Raw genomic sequence first — 24214 nt, forward strand, 5'->3', positions numbered from 1 at the left:
ACGGGCTAAATGCGAGCTGACACACTTGATGTACTTAGATAATATCAGGTTGAATATTGGTATTGAGGACCACCTTGAGAGTCTGTTGCGAATAGTAGACATGTTCGGCCGTTAAATTTGGATGAAATTTGATCTAGACAAAGATATTTATTAGTGCAACAAATATAACAATGAATTACTTGAGTTAATTTAAAATGACTAACGCCCCCTTCAAATAGTTACATCGCGAAAGCTGCTAATCGTTTGTTAACCAATTCCGTTTATATCCCCAGCCAATTTCTATATAGTGAAGTCGCCACCTTCTATATTTCCGCAGATGGAGAAACTAGTCTTTCGTTCGATCTTGAATTCGTCACTGGAATAGCACTTGTGGGTGTCATCATTCTTTTCTCTACCTGGATCATAATACTTTATTCATTTTCTTTATCTATTGAGCTTCGACTTGTTGAAAAAGGGTACTAAAGGGGATCGCAATTTACGTTCTAGTAACCAATGCAAATTTCGAAATTGTCTTGCTATCGAAACGTTAATATAGTCTTCGATGACTGACTTCACGGTTGTGACCTTTGGCTATCAAAAATGAATTATGCCTAGTGTCTAGATTGTGCGCACGCTCTTCGACATTGGTATTCAGGTTCCTCTCGCTGTTGTAGTATTATTCTTTCGTATGCATTATATTTTGGGAAGAATTGTGGTAGAATCCCGTTAATGAATTATTACTGACGACTACCGCGCTTTCACGAACTGGGAGTCGGATTTTGACGGAATCTTGACTGCGAGATTCTGGTTGACGTTAAGGAGTATCACACTACTACTACGGAGGTTTCTGATATAGAGGAGAAGGGTACTTTAAATGAGGCTACCTAAAGGTGACATTGTGATCGTAACAGTACCCTATTTCAGCATGTGATGGAGAGGCATGTTCTTGGTGATCATAATAAGAAAGGATAAAATTTTGTAGATCTCATCGCCCAATCCTTGTTCCAACAGAGGTCTACCATCATCAGTGCGGTTTTAACTGCAAACGGACCGCTAATCAGATCGACCATACTGCGATCAACAATTGATTTAGGACTGACATTGACCGCTGGCGTGTTGCTGCCTTTTCTCGTAGCCGGTAGACTACCCATCCAATATGTCTTTTATATTTTATATGACCATTTTGCTGGTGGGAAACTTTCCAGGGTCAAACCCCTTGTAAGGACATAACGCGTGAATCATATCTACGGGGCATCGTAATCGGTTCCTGATAATGTGCCCCAACTGCCCCTTGGATTTTTTCCAGAAGCTTGCACTTCTCCTGCACTGGTCTTCTCCATGTAGTTCTAGGGCCTTCCACACGTCGGCCGTCCTGGGATAGAGGGTTCCATTGGTTAGCACAACCCGCGATGGAGTTGTCATCTCTAATATGTGACCTACCTACTGCCACTTCCGCTTTCTATTCAACAATTTCTCGAGTATCTGGCGTGGGTGCCGCCGAAGTTCTTCATTAGTATGCCCTGTTAGCATGGCATGAATTGATGAAAGCTTTGAAGTAAGAGTTATAATTCCTATATAGTAGCACAGAGAGATCATTGGATCGAAACAATATTAACTTGTGGCTAGTTTTGAGATTCCAAGCAAAAGTTTGTACAGTATAATTCCAACATAAAATTCACATAATAGAAAAAAAGATTTCTGGACACTGACATATAGGAAAACCCTTTTAAGGGGAGATGCCACAGTCCAAAGAACCTCTCTACGCGCTCTAGCCAAGAAAGCATGAAGAACGACAAAAAATATCGGCGGCAAGATGCGTTTTTGACTTTCGTACTTTTTCATAGTAATGGCGCTCCAGCCCATCGCGCTCACACCACTCGTAACCATAAACAGAACTTTCAGCTTGAGGCGGTGAAAATGGCAGAAGTCTGCAAATTTTTCACCGTTGTTAAGATCACTAAGACCATGCCACCCCATTGCATGATTGAAGAAGGCGTTGTCAGAGCACACCTTGATATTCTGATCACCCATCGTAATCATAATGTTACCTTTAGGAAGTCTCCCGCGGACTACATGTAATTGTTCACAGGAAGTAAACTTCTCTACTATATCATAAATTGATGCAGTTGAACTGTGTTAAGTTATAACGTTGCCATGTTACAAGAATCCTTGGCAATCAATGGCCGCGTCGGGAGCTTGTCTGCAGACGTCCGGGTGCTCACTGCAAGGAATGGAGATGGAGAAGCTAGCCAGCCGCTCTCCCCTTTCTGAATTTGTGCTTTTATCAGTAAATGAGAAAATTGAATTGTTGAATGAGTGGATGTATTCCGTAAAAGACGATATGCTGAGAAAGTCCGAATAGAGGGCACCGAAGTATGTCACGTGGTGGACGAATGTTCTTCGCACTAACCTGAGGGAAGTTCGCCGTTTGAGGAAGAAATTCCAAAGGGTCTGTCGTCAATGTGAAGCTACCCCCTTTGTTAATGTCGACCAGTTTAGGCACGCTCACAGGCGAGATGTATAGTCTTACAAGGAGATGTTAAAGCAGTCGAAAGAAGAAGACTGGAAGCGTTTCGCCAGTGAACATGGGGGTAACCCTTAGAAAAGGGTGTACCAGATATTCAAGGGGAAACGAAGTCACGACATTACCTGCATTAAGGGGAATGGAGCAAAGCTATCGTGCCGTGCCATCTCATGTTCAGTGGAGGCTTTTTTCCCCAGCTTTCTGGAAGTAGCTCGGGGTCGTGCTCCAGAAGTCGCCAGAGAAGTTATAAGAGCTATCTCCTGGCCTGTGGTAAGCTACTCGGGGTGAAGAAATCACATCTTGCCATCGGACAGGCAGTATGGGTTTTGAACTGGCAAGTCTACCGATGACGTCTTAATGCATATGAAAAACTTTGTTATCCGTTGTGTTGGCAAATACATAATTGGAATCTTCACATTTGCATTAGTTCAATGTCTTACTAAACGTGTGTGGAGCTGTTATGCTGCTTTATAATGGATGAACTGTTGGGTGGGCTTAGTTCAGTGGTTGAATGCATTGCTTACGCTGATGGTCTCCTCATTCCCGATGAGGTGAATAGCCGCTTGAGCTCGAGAAGCGCAGTGCCGACTACAAGCGCGTTACTGGGTGGCCGTCACTATGTTGCTGAATAGTAGTCTACGTTGTTCGCCTTTAGTGATGTTGAACGGAGCAACTTCGAAATATCGGAAAAAGATGACATACATTTTGAGGCGTGCCATGAGGTATGAATATGGTCTAAGCAGAAAAGTTACTAGATCCATATATGTGAAACTCTTTCTTGCATGTTCTACGTACCGGTCTCCTCTGTTGTCCGATTTTGCGTCTACCCCTTCTGTTGTGTATTAGTGAGGGATGTTGCTAGCGTGTAGTAGTTCTTGCAACAAAGCCTCACCGGAGCTTATCTGATACCATGGGAACCAGGATGTCTTTCTGAGAGCATATGCTCCAAGAGAATTCTTAAAGTATGTACTCTTGGTCCGGTTATTTGCGGTTAGCCCCCTTGTAGAAGTTTCATATCTGCTGTGCCTATATCACGAGTAGAGCTCCTTGTGGGTTCAAAGGTGGAGTTGCGCTGTATAACTCAGGTGATATAGGTGGCATAAGAGATGTTAAATAGCCCTCGCATCCACTTGTATGAATGCTAAACCTGCGCTCAGTATAGACGGCAGGACTCTGTTTGTGGTCTCCAAATCAATCCATATGCGAAGAAAACCATGGAATTATCCCTCACATCAAACCTCTATCTACCTTCTACTATATCAGAAATCTTCATTTCCGCCTTAACCTGGACCGGATTCTCCTGTCAGAAATCGAGTAGCAAGTCAGGAGGATGCACCGAATTCTTGTTCGTTATCACAAGGCTTTCCAAAGTGCAAAAAGTACAGTATCGCAAGACGGAGAGAAGTACTTTCCAAAGTTCCATCATCTCACTTCGTCAACCCCAGAATGTCCAACTTATATTGAGAAGCGTGCGCACATTCTGAAAACCCATCCTAAACCATTTCCTATAGCTAATACCTAACCGCTGTTGGTAAATTCCTATTTCTGTTGGTCCCTTTTTAAGACACGCAGGGAATACTTTGAGTGAACTCATAAAACTTGACTTACTAGGCAATTCACTATGAACCTCCCTTAAATCATATCAGAAAGTTTAGTGGAAATCCTATCATTATTAACAAAGTTATAATGGGTTCAAATTGTGCTTTCCGCGTGACATTGCTGCACCCGACTTGTTTCATATTTTGGCCAGGTGATTGACCACATTGTAGGCCGGTTCATTTCTATTCAACACCTGACGCCACTTAAAATAAAAAACAACTACCAGCTTGCGCTGTTTGTTGTCCATTACAATGTGTACTACTTTTCATCATAACATCGCAATTCGCATTTTCTAGACGTGCTGTTTCTACTTTGGATGAAATCAGTTGATCTATTTAAATGAACATGTTGATCTTTCCCAAAGCGTTGCGATTTATTTAAGAAAAAATGCCGCGTCACTCCCTGAGGAAAAAAATTGCCCTTTGGTGAACCCACAAAATACAAAAGTGTACTTTATTTCTGAGGCAATATTTGAATTAATCTCCAACCTATCCATTAAAAACATAACTTTTGATTAAGTCAAATTAATCTCATCAAAGTTTGATTCGATTAAACATTTACAACTTTTTCTCCGTATCTTATAATAAATTTCGCCAAACATAATTAATTTGCAGCTTTGGCTAATATTTATTTATGAGAAAACACTTTATTAGCGACTGCTACTTCCTAACTTTCATCAATAAAGTATTTTTCAATCTAAAAATGCATTCGACTGCCTCCGCAGTTTTCCTACTATCACTACTTCGGCTAACACCTTTTCGTTATGACTTAGATCTTATATTCGGCAAAGAAGAAACGTTACAACCCATGCAACAATACCAACATATCTTTCGGATAGCGAACGTTAGATTCGACAAGTTAACATTTTTTCCTAATGTTTTTTTGTTCGTTGGACTCTTGTATCGAATTAACTTATTCCGTAAGATGATTCCGATCTATCAAACTGCATGAAATGGTTCAGAGATAGTCGACAATGAATGACTTGCTAGTCTTTTACAGTTATATAATTATAGATTGTTATAAAAAGCAAAGAGGTGTTAAGATGTTTTATTGGAATCTACAAAAGTATTTGGAATGCAAATGTATTGGGAGATGCAGAGTATAAAAGGGAGTTCGACATGCTCAAAAGCTAGGTTCAGGGACTGTAAGCGAATGGCGAGCATTTGGAATATGCACTCTATAAACCATTTCCGACTGACTTTATCGTCACTCTTACGAAATTATTGTCAATTCATGCTGATATCAGCTCGAAGTGCTCTGAGCGACACAAGAAACGATCTTTCCAGTCTAGTCCATATCTAGGTAACTATGTGCGGAACGTTACTTCATGCACTTAGCTCAAGTTAATAACATTGCGAATACCAGCGACATCAAGAAACCTGAGCTACTCCAGTGCCCACCAGCCAGTCTCCTAATATGGCGAACTGTTGTGAAGAAATTATTGTTGATCGGAGGGCAATAAATGTTATCGAGAATTTCAATTTCTACATAAACAAGTTTGGCGTGGTAGAGTTAGTCAAAGTCAGAGAGATAGATCTACGTATTTATAATTTAAGGTGACTTGAAAAACGAAGCGTGGTTGGGACAACTATCACAGATTGCTATTTTGCGGACAACCTGGATATGGATATGGAATATGAACAGTTTTGTTTGCGAAACCTTGAAAACAACCAATCTAACTGTTGAAATTGTGTAGGATGAGCTTATTGAATCTTATCGAATGTTTATGTACGTCGGTTGCATGGTCAGCAAGGGGTGCTCAGAAATGTGCAATCAAAGTACAAACTAGGAAATGCTTAGAGGCAAGGTTGATCTGCCAAAATTTGCAATGAATATCGAGGTCAGGTGTCGAATACCATTTTAACATTCATCCTCGTCATTAGAATGGATCCCAGTTTTTAATAATTAATTTCTGGCATACCATGTACGATAACAACCAATATGCAGAATTTGTTGATTTATTAACAGCAGGTGCCAAGCCTTAACCCTTACTGAAGGTTTTATTGAATTAAAAACAGCCAAAGAGTTGTTTGTAATATTTTTGATTATAAATAAATCTGATGGAAGGAACTAATAGGTATTGGCATCCGCCGTATGCAAAATGAGACCTCCGTCGGCATATTCTATTTCTTAAAAAAATACTTACACATTGAAAAAACTCGGCAACTCACTTAATTTACCCAGAAAATTTCTACATTGTAAAAACTAGACAATGGCTGATCTATCAGGTTAATGACTGTAAAAACACACAGAAGAAAGGTTAGTAAAGAAAATCTAAAGTTGAAAACAAGCATCTCTCAACGATATTTCTTGTCTATGGTCCAGCAAGTGAATTTAATTCACATATGAACCTGTCTGCTCTCTTTAGTGTTAAGTGTTAACGCATGCTTGAACTCTGAAACGAAAATGAAACCTCGTTCATATGTATGTATGTTCCAACTTCGCAAGTGTGAAAACAGAAAAAAAAGATTGAAAATGCTAAAATCAAAATAACGGTCAAAGAATATTTTTGGTTATTTTTTTTTTAGATGATAATTTTTATCTGTGAAGCGTTATACAGAAATGTGGAAAAAAGAGAAAGTTCCAATGGAAACCGCGTGGGCTGTGCTAATGTAATTTGTTAACCGACCCATGATATTATAATAATGAAGTTATGATCTAATTTGGAGTCATAAAGGCCATTAACTTTCATTTTCTGGATGATGAAATTTGCGTGTTTAAGTGACTCAGTTTAGGCGCTAATTTTTCTTTTTTTACAATTTTGATTATAGTCGTTATAAAGCTATTGAAAAAATGAAATCTTGGTTTTACTGCAAAGAAAGAGCTGACAGTATTGTGGTTGCTTCAAATAACCAGATGACCAAGATGGCTCACTAGCGACTGGCGGTTCCTGATTGTAATTCTCCGCAAAGCTTCTTGAGAAGGGCAATGTTTTTCTTTCTTGTTAAAAGCTTTTGTATATTTATTAATTTATATAACGACATATGTGCTAGCGATTTCACTTTTCTCTCGATTTAGCCGCCTATATTTGACTTATGTGCTAACATAGCTTTCCATTCGGGAATATTTTATACCAAAACACTCTCTTCCTGGGGCACTAAAAACGTGCGAGCCTTGAAACTTTGGAAGAATTAGCAGAGTTTAATAATTATACATGTCTTATACAGTTTTTAGTGAACTTAGATTTGTATATATAAATGTTTACCTATTAAAAATTCGTTTTTCTTATTTTTAATTTAAAAAAAATTATAAAATTCTTAACATATATTTCATATCTTAGGGTGCAGTAAATTCACACGTAGTGGACGGCTATAACCTACTAGGTTAACTTTAAATTAGAGATGCTGTATTTGGCTATCCACCTGATTTTTAAAATATATTAATATAAGAGAAAACTTTTATAAGAGCCGATATATGCATGGATTGCATTTTGGTCCTTAATTATTATATATCATTTACAAATCAAATTAACGCTGTTACAAATGAAATTAATGCTTTGACATATAGAATTGGTACTCTTACAAATGAAATTAACGTTTCAATAAATTAAACCAAAGGAAATTAACGTTTTAGGAAGTGAAAATAACAATTTTTCAAGATAAGTCAACGATCTATTAAGTGAAATTCATGGTCTGCCAAATGAATGAGGTAAGATGAGATTAACGTTCTTGCAAATAATAACGATAATTCTTTGCCAAGTTCTAAAATTTAGTTCATCTTATTTTACAAAGTTTTAATGCAAATTGTCTTCAACCGCCGCACTAGGTAGTCCATATAAAAATTAGAACAATCTGATGGCGATACATTTCCAATTCCTAAATAGATCAGGTCCCGGAGTGAATCATATGCCAAGCCTTTGTATGCGTATCCCTTTATTCCCGAAAAAAAAACGTGTTCAATTGGGTTCATCATTGTGGAGTATGGGGGCAAAAATAGGATCAATAAACCAATATTATGTATCATTTCACCGACTTCTGGCCCCTTGAGGATTTTTGCATTATCTATTATAACCAATACCTCCTGCCAAGACGGATCAAGCTTTTCCACCAATTTTTTAAATGAGCAGCAGAATTTTTCGCCATGGTAGGTTCCATTGGTTAATAGTTTATGACAAACAATTTCCTCGCTTCTCATCGCGGCAATGAGCGGCATATTGCGGCCACTTACTGTCGGCAGTACTATGTATGATTTCCATACATGCAAAAGGGAGGTGTAAATTTTTTTTCATCAAATATAGCCATGTGTGGTATCAAATGAAAGGTCTAGTTTTTCGAAGCCGGTCTTAGATTTTACATCTATTGAAAAAGTGGGGAGTGCGGGGGGTTGAAAATGATGATTTTTTTCACGGATCCATTCTCAGAAACTACCCAGCCGAAAAATCAAAGAAAAATCAGGAGGGTGCCCCCGTATGGTACCTAGGCCTCGAAATACCTCCCATACCGATATCTGTTCAAACAAACATAGTAAATAGTATATTACTAAAATTTTAGTAATTGATTGTAAGACCCTCCTTAAAATCATCCTAGAACCATGAAATTTTGCAACAATGTCGGCTGTAATATAGAGTAGCACCCTACCAAGTTTGGTGGAAATTATTAACAAAGTTATAATACGTCAAAGTGGTTACTTCTGCGCAAATTCAAGACTTTGAATGTCAGTATCACCCGAAAGTGCAATTGTAATATATGCATATATTACGTGCTACGTACTAATGGGACAAATGTCCACTCAAATTCTTTTATAAAAAAAATATACACACTTTCATTCCTGAACTGTCCAGCTTCCAGTTCCTCGATTTGTTTTATATTGCCGTAAGATACTTTTGGCTGCCTCGTATGTAATGTTAGCGTCAGTTTTTGCTTACGCTTTACAAGCGAGGTAGGTTGCGCAATTTTGTTTTATCAAAAGCCTGATCTGAATACACTCGCGAGGTTTTCAAATTCCCATCCAGCGTATGAAGCCACCGTAGTTTCGGCCGACCTTTTAGTCGTTTTCCATCAACTTCGATGATCAGATCAAATTTGGCAAGTGAATTCTCGTTACTGAAAATTACGCGATCATATCATCGACAACGCTTCTCTCGTAACTTTCCCATGATCGGTGCAACCCCACATCAATCGCGAATATTCTTATTTCAGATATGATCAAGTCGTATTACGCCACTAGTCGAAGGCAACATCTTCATCTTCATTACCGTGAGATGCCGTTCATTCTCTTTTATAGTCGGCCAATACTCAGAATCATAGAGGGCAACAGGGCGGGCGAGCTTAAAATTTTAGATTTGGGACGTCCATTGATACGTCGGTTACAAAGAACACCTGCTATGGAACGCCACTTCATACAGGTTCCGTTGATGCGTGAAGCAATTTCATAACGCAGTTTTTCATTGGCTAATAGCATTGAGCTAGATGTTCAAATGTCTCAGTTCTGGACAGATCATTGCCACTAACAGTGATAGTGCCTGTTTCATGGTGATCGGTCGTCAAAAATTCAGTTTTATTCAGATTCTATCTGAGACCGTATTGCATCAGGCGATCATACTATTTTCGGTCAAGTTGCTTGAGATCAGCTTTGCTATGAGACGCTAGGAAAACATCATCTGCATAAAGCAGTGTTTAGGCCGCTGGACGTTGGATGTCTCGTGTGACAGAGTCCATAACAAAAACAAAGAGGAGTGGTGATAGGGCACTTGTTTGATGAATACCGGTAGAGACACGAAGCGATTTTGATACACCCGTCACACTTCGAACTTTACTTTTCGGATCGTAATAGAGCAATTGAACCCATTGCACCAGTTCTTCTGGTACTAGGTGTTACCGCAGAGCATAACTTATGAGCTCGTGTGGTACAGATCAAACACTTTCTTCAGATACAGAAATGCAATGTAAAATGAGCGATTTTTCTCGCGGTATTTCTATATGAGTAATCGTGCTTGACAAATCCGACTTGATTCAAGGTTATTTGAACGATTTCGCTAATACGGTTGTCAAGAATGCGTTCAAAAATTTTCATAGTATGTTTAAATTATGATACATTATGTTGGACTACCTTTCTTTTTCCATATTGGAACTGTAGTACTTTCTTGATGAATGGTGTTCTAACTTCATAAATAACCGAATTGGAGAACTTACTGAGAAACAGTGGTGAGTCCCCACCCCTCGCTTTCCAGAGCTCAGATGCGGTGTCGTCAAATCCTGTTGCTTTCTTCGATTTCAGTGACAAGTGGAATTGTTCCAAATATCGGCAGTATTTGTGGATGCAGAAGAATAAATTCTTCCGTTGAAATCTACTCGCTATCCATCCGTCGCGACTCGTCGGTAAGTAAAGTAACGTCTTTGACATTAACGCAACATGAGCGTTTGTGTCGACTTTTGACAAGCTAACCCAGATCTCTTTGGCCATGTTGAGTGAGGGGCAGAGTAACGGACCGTCCAAGGAATAGCAATGGCGTTCTTTTCTTCCCGATTGGAATTCTTGTAAATTTGCCAAGCGCTGTATCGTCGAGAGACTTATGGTAGCGGCGTTTCTTTTCACGGACTTTCATTGGACATCATCAATCCAAAGACAAGTATCATGGCCGATGAACCGCTTGCCTTGGTTAGTGACCCCGAAGGTTGCATAGGCCGCCTTATGAATCGTGTTTTTAACTTGATTCCACGATTTTTCTACATTGGGAATAGTTGGTAATCGCGTAATTGGGATCATTTCTTCCTTTTTCTCAAGAAATCGCCACCAATTAATACGCGGTAGGCCTATGCGTTCCTCGCGCTGTTTCATCGGTGGCTTGATACGCACGACAGCAATCAGCCGCCGATGTTAAAGTGCAACGATTTCACTGTTTTGCAGCCAAATGAAGGCGTCTTATTAAAATACAGTTGATTTTTTTATTATCCCCACTATAAAATGTAAGGAGATGAAATAACCATTTGATGAACTATATATTCACAAATACAAAGTCATCATTGTTCGCAAAATCGACTATACGCTCGCCACCCTCATTCCGCGCCCCAAACCTCTTTCCCCCATGGCATCTGATGGCGTCTACCTTTTCACAAGGTCGCCCGCAATGCCGATATAGTCATCAGCAGAGAAAATGCGAACTCCGCAAGGGATCGCCGTTCCCTCAAGCCAACTTTTAACTTTCACTCCTCCAAAAACCAAAAAACCACCTCAATAGCCAGCAATTCCCATTGCACCTGCAAAATAGCAATTTTGGGCGCAGCATCCGTTCAGCTGCCTAATAGCAATACCGAACGCTACGCGACACGCATTGGCTGGCGCCTAGCATGGACAGTGAGAAAGCAACAAAAGCCAAGGTTAATGATCATTTTTGATATTGAGAAATGTGTGGATTAAAATTGCATTGTAGTGAGGAAGCAAGCAATTCCTGAAATATTATTTTTTATTGACGCATAAATCGATATTTGGGGAACAATTTGTTATAGTAGGGTGAAGCTGTACTTTTCGTGTGAATCTATTACACCATAAAACATCAAGTATGTTCTAAATCTGAGTCTAATTGAAAAGAAAATGGAAGGGAAAAACTAAAAAGCAAAGAGGATAGTTTGCGGTTGCCTTGTACCCCACAAAAAATTAACTGGGGACAGATTCATATCTCGGGAGAAACTTGCTCCTTTTCTCGGTGCGGCAGACATTAATAAGCACTTTACTATGACTGAAAACGGAGTCTATAATTTACCTTCTTTACTTTCTTCGACGTGACTGCACATTAGTGATTAGTATAACTTTGTTAATTACAGCAGAATTTGCACACTATCTACTATCGAGTTCCATGTTCTGGTTTGTATTTCGCGCGAAATTTTATACTTCTATATAAAATATAAATAATAAATGATAAATAATGATAAAATCCAAAACATAATACATAATATTATAATATTAATTTTATCTGAGCCGATATCTGTATCGTACGGAAGGTCGCGGTTCAAATCTCACCGGTGGCAGTGGAATTTGTACCGTGATTTGACGCGGATACCAGTCGACTCAGCTGTGAATGAGTACCTGAGTCAAAATCGGGGTAATAATCTCGGGCGAGCGCAATGCTGACCACATTGCCTCCTACAGTATACTGTAGTGTACCGTTTCGGTCTTGACTGAAGTGCTCTAACACACTTCAAGGCCCTGAGCCAAAATGGATTGTTGCGCCAACGATTATTACTGCCTGGGTTATATTTTGGGGCGTAGACTTTACATATATAAGTGCATCATAACAATTTTTCGATTAGTCGGTTTCTGAGTATGAATCCTGTCTTATTTATGTGAATATATTTCTTTCACTCTCCTACTTTCCAATCAATATCAAAACTGAACAGTCTGATTAATGATTAATGATTAATAGAGCATATTAGACTTTTGACATAGACTCGTTCATCTACTTTCTACTTTTAATAATTCTGTAGGTGTGCTGGAACCATTTTTACAGCGTCCTTGATTTGAAACGGGCTGCTGCAGCTTTATATAGATTCTACTAAAATTTATTTTACCAAGTCGTTTGCAGTCTCATAATTATTGTTTAATATGCAGAGATGATCATTTATAAGATTCCTCTTCTTCTCTTTGCAGATTTTGGCAGCAGGTGTTCCAGCAGCAGGTAAATTGACTGTTTGATTCAGTCATCCGTTTGGAAGGGTCAGTCGATCGGCGCGGTAGTTACAGCTAATGGTGGCCGCTATGGCGTTAGATTGACAAATTATTTTTAGGATAAATTGTAATTGGATGACTTGGTGCGCATGTGCTTTCAACTTGTTCAAGACTAAGTTCGATGGTAATCTTATTTCTGCTGACTGCTTCCATTACCCAGATCTGTGCCTAACAATCTGCCGAAGATCCCGGGGTTGCTAGAAAAAAACGCTGATCATAGAAGTGCGTTATTGAAAGCGTCATCCAAAGAGAATGGGAAGGGAGGGAGATTTTTCTTATTAAGTTTTGCTTCCTTTTCTTTCCCAGGACAGAAATTGATGTGTACTGAGTATTGATGGAAATATGGAGGAGATGGAGCAATACACCATAACTTTGTTTTCTCACTAAGTAGCTCTACGCGCTACTGCTTTCCCATCTTCTCGAAATGGCTAGTAGAGTAGTACGCAAGCATGTGTTGACGGTATTTTCTGTACTGTTGACAGGTCGGTTTTTCATTACTTTCTCGATTGATGAAGTAGCTTTGTTTTTATTCGTCATTTTCCGCCAGTTCATGTACTATCTACCACAGTTTTTCCTTCGCCGTTGACAAAATTTATTTCTAGGGATACCAAAGGTATAATAGTTTCATTCAACGTGAAGAACAGGAACAGAAAATTACTGGCAAATGCACTTGAATTACTTTTCCCACGAGGGAACATTTTTTAACAGAATAAAAGAAAATCATAAAGAACCTATAACCGTATGCCAGAAAGAGAGGATGGGCATGCATCATCTTGTGGCCAGTGCTAGTAAATTATGATCAGACTGAATGTCTGCAATACGACTGCAAATCTTTCTGGTTTTCGACATAATAAATGTTGCAGTATTTGCTTCTGACAGGGAAAGTAGGTGAGTCTAACGACATTTCTCATTGAAGCTGATGCCCAGTTTTTGATCGGCAGTATAAGCCAAAGCTACTGACATTTCAGTTGCCGGTCCTGACATAGGAGAAATTGAACTAATTCACTCTACGCTACAATGACTGGGTATCCAGCGTATGTTCACCGTATTGAATCTAGAAATAGAATTCAAGTGATTTCTATATTCCTCAATGATTGGCAAGGTGGCCTGCTCAACGGACCCAGCGTAGTTAGTTAGTTTAGTTTACTGGGGAGAGCCGCAGCTCCGAGCACTAAGGCCATTGTTAGGCCCATTGTACTATACCCGTAAATTGCCTATTCAATGGCTTCCCGCCTACGGTGTTGCAGGCTTCAGCGAATCTGAGAACATTCTCAGAGACAGAGAGTGTGCAGATTCTTAATTGAAGAGAACCTTGCCGATGTGTCTTCGTCTGAGATCTGCGGATGCCGGGCAGCTGCATAAAAAGTGCAGGGCCGTCTCCTCACATTGGCTGCACATAGCGGAAACCACTACCCCAATCTTTTCCATATAGTACTTTAAGGAGCACTGTCCCGTTAAAAGCCGTACTAGGGTTTTCATGTCCCACGTCTTAAGGGACAACAAAAATGCCGCTCTAGTGGCCCTAGGCTCTTTCACAAGGATTTTCGCTTGCCGGCAAGAGTCCAAATTTCTCCACTCGGTTGCGTGATTCCTTGCAATTTCACCCTTCAGAGTAGACTTGACAGTAGATAGTCGGATTCAAAGAGCTGGTTCTGACCATGCCATTATGGATCCAGACCCTCGGCGAGCCAGTCTGTCAGCCTCCTCATTACCAGCGATGTTAGAGTGCCCCGGCACCCACATCAGGAATGTTTCGTTCAGTCGGCCAAGTTTCAGCAGCACCTGATGACAACTCCACACCAAGTGGCTTGATATGTCATTGCCATTTAGTGCTGATAATGCCGCCAAACTCTCGGGATTTGAATTGTGTGACCCCTCCATTTTTGTCGCAGATATTCTTCTGCTGCCAATGAAATGGCAAATATCTCCGCCTGGAATATGGTCGTCATTTTCCGAGGGGTCGGGCCAGTTCTATAATCGGATTCTCCGAGAACACCCCTGCGCCCGATCCATCCTCCATGACTGACCCGTCGGTGAAGATTATTAGGTCTGTAACCTGAAAAGACTCATGGCCACTTGTCGACCTCAGCGTAACTATCGTTGCAGATTGCAACACGATTGTCCTTCGGTAACCAGGTTGCTGCTCTTTGCATATTACCACCGGAGAAAGCCCATCTGTTTTTAATCTGAATTGTAGACCCTGTTTGGTTTCGAGCCATCGGTATAGAAGGCTGAATATATCCCGTCACGCGTTGTTCTAGTTATTCCCAGTTTTCTCTGCGTTTGAGGATAAATTTATATCTTCTACCAAACAGAGCATCAGAAGGTATTAGCAGAACTGGATTCAGTGCTACCAATATCTTTTTTATATGAGTAGCTCTCATTGCAGGGCTTTGAATATACATATGCGCTGGCATAGCAGATTAAACTAGAGCTGAGTTTAAAACGCATTTGATGGGGTGTGGATAATAACATTGTGCATTGGGTCAGCTACGAATATCATAGGTTAATCCTGTAAATAAGTGGCCCTATGTTTCCCCTCGTGATTCTTTTTTTTATCTATTCTTACTTTTTGGGGGACCAAACCTTAAAAAATCTGCACTCCAGGTGAAGGAATCGTTATACTGTATTTCTGCGGCTCCCCTCCAAACACTTTTTCTACCGAAAACAGCTCGGATAGTCCACCTATAAGGCACTTCATGAACCCAGCAGTCAGGAAAAGTTAGTAACTGGGGATATCAATTCAATTTATCATGAGGCCTCGCCTGCAACTTAAGTTGCATTCACAGAATATGCTTCCATGCGTTACGCCAAAGAACCCAAAACCAAAGTTTCCTTCGGTAACCACTAACATCATTGTAGCCGTTGACAAGATTTTGGCCGGGCGTTTGGCTAGTAAGGTTATTGCGACAGGTTCAGATGCAGATTTATAGACTGATTTACGTTGAAGCTGCCATGGTTATCCGCCTTCACAATCAACATCTTGAAGCGAATAGAAAAGATATGTGCAGAGTGACTTTAACGTTCGAGGTGTTTTTGCTCAAAAAACGAGTTGAAAATGGATTGGCCCCGACACGCAAGCATATTTTAGATTCCATCACCAAGGATGCATAGATGGTTTACGTATATGTGCATCATTGTAAACTACCATCTCTCCAATTATATGCCAATCGAACAATCGAGGTACTGAAGCAGAAAATTGTGGTATGCTCAAAACGCATCTGCAGGTATCAGAAGAGCTTTCAGCGAAAAACAGACTACACTTTTTTCTTCCAAAACCAAAAAAGATAATCAAGCAGAAGGCTTCTGGAGAAGTTTCATCCTCAAGAAATAGAGTGCCTCTTGCCCTTCAAAATGGTGACCAATTACTTTCCACCATTTACAAAGTTTTCACTGCGTGAACATCTCAAAACTTCTCGGTGTTCATCACCGATAGCTGAGAAGTAAAAAGTATGTGAAAAAAGGCTCCCGATATAGTAGCTTAAAAGTAGGCTTTCCACCCAAAATGAAATATCCCAACAGCCTATATCGATTATAAATCACTCAATAACTCTATCTGACTTTCGTGATTACTACAAGTGTTATGCTTATACAAAATCAACCCGAATGTCGTTCTTCTCCTGAGAGCAGTGATGAAGAATTGGAGCACCAAGCTACCGGTATCCTCACAAACATCAGAAGAGATGCCAATTAGGCGTGACATAATCCCCCCGGGTCCCAAGTTAAACATGGATCATTTGTCGAAATGTACATTGAGTCACTTTATGTATATTAATGACATTAAAGACGAAAACCAATTGCACTCCTTGCTGGACATCACTATTCAGTTCAGTAGCGGTATCGGCATGTAGTTGGGTTTGGAGGAATGTCGGATGAAAATAATTGTTCGGGGAAATCACACCGACAATGGAGGGTACAGCAAAAATGACATTCAAACTGAAGGCAGTTAACGTGATCCCATGGCGAATGTAATTTCACTCCAACAAAAGATGGACATGTGGAAAAAAAACTTTCACGGAGGTAATATCAAAAATTTGTTCTTTCCAGACATTGAAATGGAAACCTGCAACAAATTATATTTTATGAGAGCGAAACATTTCTCACTTCAATTTAGGATGCTTCGCTCCCAACAAAATTATAAATGGTACGTCTTTCATTACCAACTCCATTTATAGGTTATGAAACTGTGAAACATCGGGGTGCAGAATGTTGAGCACTATCCGGGATTACAGTCCCTTGCCCGACGGTTTGAAGCTGACATGGAGACTACAAAAGATTCAAATAGTCCCGGGGGGATTATTTCCGATTGGTTGTTGGTTGGTTCCTGGTTGCAAAAGGGGCCTGCACTTTATCGCTCATTAAATCCCTCCCCGTCTTTCTATCACATTCTGTTTGCCTGCAATAGTTAGATTAAATTTCCAACAACGGTCGCCCGTCTCAGATTCTAACTTTTTTGAAGTACAATTTCTAGCTCCCAAGCAATCCTAGTTTCCACGAATCTTATTTGTTTATCTTTCACACAAAGTTGAAAAAAATTGTGCTGACCTGTAAGTCACAATCGTGAGGAACGGTTCATATCACGAATTGCTTCTACAAATTTTCAAAACATTCATAAAATCGTTGACTTTGAGCCCATCAAACATTTTAACAACATTTCAACCATTGAAGGAAAAATACGGATGTTTTGATTAATGGCTCGGTACTAGAAAATGACTAAAATTAATTACTCTTTAGCATATTATGAAAGATACTTTCAGACGGAGGCAGAGGCAAAAAATTCTTGAACGGATTCCTTGCATGAATAGGTTACATTTTCTTCCCTAAAATAAACCCCGAAGGCCTTCTGATGAAAGTTGAGATATTCGCATCTGCTCTGGAATTTCTCCATTTGGGTATTACCGAACTGCAATACCGTAAAAGATTGCAGTACCGCAAAATAGTACGTTGCTCTGAAACGAATACAATCTGCCAACAAAAGGTGAATGTGAACAAAAGGTAATATCCATGAATTGCATTGGATAATTACCAGCCTGGTCATTCATGACCGTGAGTTTTTACTTGGATTCTTTCAAAAGAGTACCTCACGGTTCATAATTTTCAGAGCTTCGAGAACAAATACTCAATCTTCGTTATGGTTGATATGAAACAAGATTACTTCATAGCACTTTGCACAAAAGAAGATATCTTCAGGAAAGATGAGGATGAGGTTTGCGTTCATTCAAAGTGAAGAATCAAAATTAGTTGGTTTTCTCAGGATATAGAACCCCATTGTGTAACTTAACGCATAAAACTCCACCTAATATTTATTATTTATTAGTTTTGTCATCATGTGGTAAGCAAGAAATTTACTCGCGTCTACGGCCATGCTTTCACAGTGTCCAATCTAATATCGGGATCCGTACCCATCTAACTTCAGATACGAGTACCTAGTCATGTGCATCATGGACGGCAGAATGAATAACTTTACACATTGACATAATTGCTGAAATCATTTGAACATCGCGGATCATTTAGCATTCACTTTATCACGGTGCCATGTAGCACCTCGGGCACTTTCTAAAGCAGAAGCCTGAGTGTATCCAGAACAACCTGAATCTATTAACCATAGACTCTCAACATTTGATAAACATCAGCATATTATCATGTTGATGGCACCGAGGTGAACAGTAGGTACCACCAGATAGAGCCTTGCGGAGCTCAGTGTAGTTGGTCAAATGAAGCCGCGTTCGCGGATGTGAATTCATACCTGTCGGCGAGTCATTGACCATCGTAGCTTGTTCTTTTCGCTGTTTTTATATACAACAGAAATTCCAAAGGTGGAGAACTGAGTAACAGCATCGTCATAGAATCTGTAGTGTACTGATAGTGGAATAAGTTACTGTTAACACTTTCAGCGCCTGCGAATGTTCGTTATGGAGTAGTCTCCACACTTTATACTTATTTCTAGTATGGGGTCGATTACTTCATTGGAAGTAGACCATACTCTCCGGAAAACCTCCAGGCATTAGATCAAATCAATTAAGATATAAATGAAGGTAACGTGAACAATCAATCAAATACTTCGAACATTTAACGATTCAAGGAATAATCAGCCTCGCGTGAAGTTAATAACTTTTCTTTCGCGTGATCGGCTGGATTCCATCATAATTATCTAAGTTGATTTCAAATAAGGTTATTCGGATTGAATTTGGGACCACCAGTAAAATTTTTCCTCCTCTTTATCCCCTTGTTTTATCTGATCAGGTATTTGCGATAATAACTTAATTTTGACTGATTATGTACTCCCGTTGAATCTTAAACTACAATTTTAAAATATTGAAATATGTTTATCATTTATTTCTGTTTTCGAAATGAGGTTCGTCTATTTAGAGGCAGAGTTTTGAACTAAATTCATATCAAGAAGGACCATTTGGAATAAATTACATGTACATATATATGTACAATATCATTCAGATCATGAAGCGATACGCGCTGCCGGAGATTTATCTCCCCGGCAGTTTGGTTTTAGAGCAGGGAGATCCACAATTGATGCTGCCATGCAAGTTGTGGACGCTGTTCGACGAGGAGAGGCACAGAGATGGAAAGTCATTCTTGGCACAATAGACATTACTTTCAACGTACCGAACTATCTCTTACGGATATTGAGGGACTATCTGAAGAACCATCCCTGCTCCATGAAATACTAGAGGGTCAAAGGAGAAGGAGGATGGCGGTTACGTCGGGGGTAGCACAGGGATCCATCCTAGGGCCGGACCTCTGGAACGCTACCTATGACAGTCTACTTAAACTCGACATGCCAGAAGAGTCGCGCCTGGTCGGCTATGCAGATGATGTTGCATCGCTTGTTGCTGGACGCACTGTCGAACAGGCGCAAAGCAGACTCGGCATATTGATGCGACGGGTAGGCGGATGGATGAATACTCATGGTTTCAACCTTGCACTGGGAAAAACCGAAGTAGTCATCCTGACTAAAATGAGAATTCCGATCCTGCGTCCCATATCGTTCGACGAGTCGATAATCGAGTCAAAATCAGCGGTAAAATACCTCAGGCTGACTCTTGATTCAAAGATGAGCTTTTCTGAGCAAATCAAAGCCACAGCGAACAAGGCTGCGGCTGGAGTTTCGGCGTTAAGTAGGCTAATGGCAAACATTGGGGGTCCTACGTCTAGTAGGCGACGTCTCCTGATGAGTTCAACGCAGTCTGTCCTGCTCTACGGCGCAGAGGTATGGGCTGGCGCTCTTAACAAGGAGGTATATCGTAAACGCCTCGCGCAAGTACAGAGACGGGGAGCTTTACGGGTGGCGTCTGCGTGCCGCACAAGATCAATTGCAATAACTTGTCTTCTAGATGTATGTAATAAAAAAAATGATAACATTATTGGCTCCCCAAATTCAACAGGGGTTGTCTGTGGGAAAACGTTCCTGCTTTGCAAGTGGCACGAACTTGACGCAACCCGCCAAAGTGTCTCTCTCCGGTGCGGATGAGGTTGCAAGATCTAGCTAATTGTGGAAACGTTGAGGCAGATTTATGAATGTAATAAGCTAAGAGTTCCGTTTGTGGCAGGCATGAGCCCAATGTACTGTAGCTCCGGTGCAGTAAAAAAACACGAAAACACATCACAAAAGAGATTTCACCTTTGTGCTAGTGAGCAAAAACTATTGCATATACCACCGGTTTCGCCACCGTATATGCATCACGAGAACCCTTGCAAGTGGCTGCAAGCCTTTCCACGGACCTGTGGGTGACGTTAGGCCTCTCAACCACGGCGACGAACAGCCGAAGACGTGGAAGGAGCACTTCATTACGACTCTCATTCGTATAACATACGGTGGAGTTCCACCCCTTGTGAAGGATAAGGCAAGTCACCGTAAAAAACGAATACTGGTTGCTCTTTCAAACCAAAGTGAAATGATCTTTGTCATCAATCCGCTCAAACGCAGTGAAGCAGAGGATGGATATTTTCTTGCTTCCTCCTATAAGGAAGGTGTTAGCTAAAATCAATCTAAAATGCCCCAACGAACACCTAGACAGCTTGATTGATAGATACCAGTCTGTATTGAACACATTAATACCCTTTGGTATCATTGTGTGTGGAGCTTTGGTCACGACTTTATCTGCTCTTCATTGATTTCAAGAAAGCTTTCAACCGCGGACTAGGGAGTATCTTTGGAATTCATTACGCAGAAGGGGGAGGGGGGGATATTCCCAAGAAACTAACTAGCCATTATCAGAGCAGCATATGATGCATTCAAATGTCACATTCTGTATCGAGGTAGAATCTCTGAAGAATTTGTAATACAAAGCGGAGTCCACCAGGGTTTCATTTTGTCACCGAATATTCTTTCTTCTCTTTATCGGCAAATATATCTTCATGCTAGGAAACGTTGTTTCTGTCGGCGAGGACACCGAACTTGCTGTCGCTTGACACTATTAGCGCTGTTATACTCAAAATTTGGAACTGTCACTATTTCAACACTCACGTCAAGTTTAGACTGTTTTCCACTAGTGTTCGCTCTGAACTACTACATTGGATTAGCATATGTAAAGTGATCGCGAATGTTGCTCAAAAGTACCAAACTTTCCTTCAGTCGTGTCTGTGCCGTGTCATCGAGGTATACACATCTAAGACAATAACTAATGAAGAACTTGGTCGACGACTGGGCCACATATCCGTAGCCGTGCTGATTAGAAAGCAAAATTGCCACTAGATAGGTCAGGCATTGAGGAAAGGCTACAACTTATGCGCACCATACCAGGCATAGAACCTACCATACCAGAATGACCAATAAGTGTCACCCCTGGACTACGTGGTGTATTCTTCTTTGGAAAATCGTGGGGTGACCTAAGGCGCATTACCAAGAACCGACTGGGATGGGGCGTAAACTTGCTTGACCTGGTATAATAATCATTGGTGCAACAATCCAACTGGATCAGGGCCTTGAAGTGTATTAGAGAACTTCATTCCACACCGTAACCATACACTATAGGATGACAATACCTTATAGGAGGCAACATGGTCAGAATTGCGCTCCCTCGAGATTACTACCTTGGTTTGACTCAGGCACTCATTCACCGCTGAGTCGACTGGTATCCGACGTCAAATCACGATATAAATTCTAGTGCTCCAGTGCTCTAATACGCTTCAAGATCTAGATTCAAAAAGGATTGTTACGTAGTGAAATGTATCGTTATTTCAACTACGGTTTGATGCGCACGATAGCTATCAAAGGCTAATAGTCGAGGTGCGATTGTTTCAGTTACGATGAGAAAATCGTGTCGCCTTATAAAAATATAGTCAATATGGGTATTATTGTTCCCAATACAAAATAGGCCGATGTGGTAGCCATTACACCATGGTACCGGCTGCCATCTGCCTTTTCGCCACCATGCATCAGTCATCCGTAATGGTAACATAGTCATCAACATGCACTGCAAATTTATGCATATTTTTTTTGTGCCCAGTATTTGCTAGAAAGCGTGTTTCTCGACGTTGTTTCGACTTTTCTGTGGCGCGTATGCGGGAAGGAAATGGATAGTCTCAGTCAGCTGAAATGGCGAGGATGTTCGTTAGATGGTCAGTAAATCATTTAACTCCTTTAACCACTATTTATTTATTTAGTTAACATTGAACAAGTCGAGAAACCGGAAGCTGGACGCTTTAGATATGAAACGTTTTGTGTATTTCTTTTTTAAAAACATTCGAGTGTGCATTTGTCCCATTCGTACCTAGTAGGTATATATGTACTCGCATATATTATGTGAGAATATCCACCATCGCGTGATATTGACATTTGAAGTTTTGAATTTTCAAAGAAGCGACTACTGATCTATTATAATTTTGTTAGTAATAATGCGATTTTCATCAAACTTGGTAGGATCATTCTCTATCTTATATGTCTATATATGTTATTGCTAGAAGATGTCGTGGTCTTCGGACGAACTTAAGGGGGGTTTTGCAGCCAATTACTAAAAATTATAATAATATACTATTATTAACTTTGAACAGATATCAGTATGGAGGGTATTTCGGAGTTTAGGTACCATATAGTGGCGGGCTCTTGATTTTTTTCAGATTTTTCGGTTCCGTAGTTTCTGAGAATGGGTGTTAACATTAGTAGGGCGGGCTAGAAGAAGAGAGGAAGACGAGAGAGAGGAAGAAATTTTTTCCTTACTGCATGTTGCATCTATGTGGTGGATATGTGTGCAGCCACCTGAGAGAAAAAAGCGTGTAATTACTAAGCGATTCTGCCAGAATGGCGTGTTGAGGGCTATATCGAACTTTAAGTTAGCAATGATGCGATTCCCGTCCATTGTTGTTGAGGCTGAATTGATCTGGTTGGTTTTATGAAACTTGACCTTAAGTAGTTCGGGGAGTTTTCGGTTTGTTTGCGGTTGTGGTTGACAACAGCCAACTTTGACGGTCACTTTGATAATTCCTTAGCCGTCTGCCTCATTACAAGTTACAGTTTGCTTCTTTCTAAAGAAAAATGGTTTGGATTGGTTACTTTTTATGCGATAAAATGTATGGAATCAGGAAATCTTTCGCAGGTATATACATATAAGGCTTAAGCTTGAGATAACGAAACGATGGTCAAAAACCCCGTGGCCATATTAACACCGATTTTATTGTATCATCGTACATGAAGGTAGATTTCTGAAGTACATTAAATTCAAACTGTAAGTGAGTAATAATCTCGGGGGAGCGCAATGCTGCCCATGTTGCCTCCTAGTGTATCGTTACAGTTTCGAATGAAGTGCCACATTGCAAGGCCTAGATCCAATTGGACTATTGCGCCAACGATTATTATTATTTTTTTCCGAGTTGTGACAGTTGCCGGATTTTACTTAATGCTAGCATTAAGTGGCAAACAGTTAGATCCGGACGATTTTACCTTCTTAAAAAGAATAGGGCGGCTTTGGTGGTAATGGCCGGTAGTAGACTAACGAGAAAAACCGCTGAAAGCCCTCGCAATATCTAGCATGTTTGCAGGATGTTGTACTTCTACATGGTTTGAACCACCCGCTTTTTCGTTATAAGATTTTTTATAAGCCCGGGTGTAACAAGATCGAAAAAATGGTTGTCAGAGTGAAGCGTAATCTATTTTGCAAACAACTGCATGCAAGGGATTCACTTGCTGTAAAAATAAGAGGGTAACGAGTCGTCTGAGAGACGATGTTGTGCTGCAACGTCAACCACAGCCTTGCCCTTCGATGTCACGGGGCAGATTTGAGTGACGCATTATGAGTTTGTGGAAGTTTTCCAGATCGGTTTTGTGTCCCTGGTAATATTTCCAATGAATATGCGAATGAAGGGATAGCGAGCACATTCAATACGCTTATTTTATTCCTACCCAAGGGATGCGATTTCCGGGCTGGCTTCACAGAGGTAAACTCTGTTTTGTTGGTACCCTCAGATAAACGCACTGACACCACCCCGGTATGTCTCTCT

At 40.4% G+C, this 24214-nt stretch overlaps 1 protein-coding gene across 2 annotated transcripts in view; it reads left to right on the forward strand.

The window, feature by feature from the left end:
• LOC119647484 (calpain-C) overlaps positions 1-24214 on the forward strand; it is a 58949-nt gene that overhangs the window by 15728 nt on the left and 19007 nt on the right. The window contains exon 2 of one of the 2 annotated variants that reach the window (XM_038048440.1): positions 12686-12713. The exons of the other annotated variant lie outside the window; for it this stretch is intronic. The gene's annotated coding sequence lies outside the window, so the exon portion shown is untranslated. The remainder of the gene's footprint in view (positions 1-12685; positions 12714-24214) is intronic. 2 annotated transcript variants of the gene reach the window in all.

Source organism: Hermetia illucens, chromosome 2 (genome assembly GCF_905115235.1).
Source record: "Hermetia illucens chromosome 2, iHerIll2.2.curated.20191125, whole genome shotgun sequence".
NCBI lineage: Eukaryota > Metazoa > Arthropoda > Insecta > Diptera > Stratiomyidae > Hermetia > Hermetia illucens.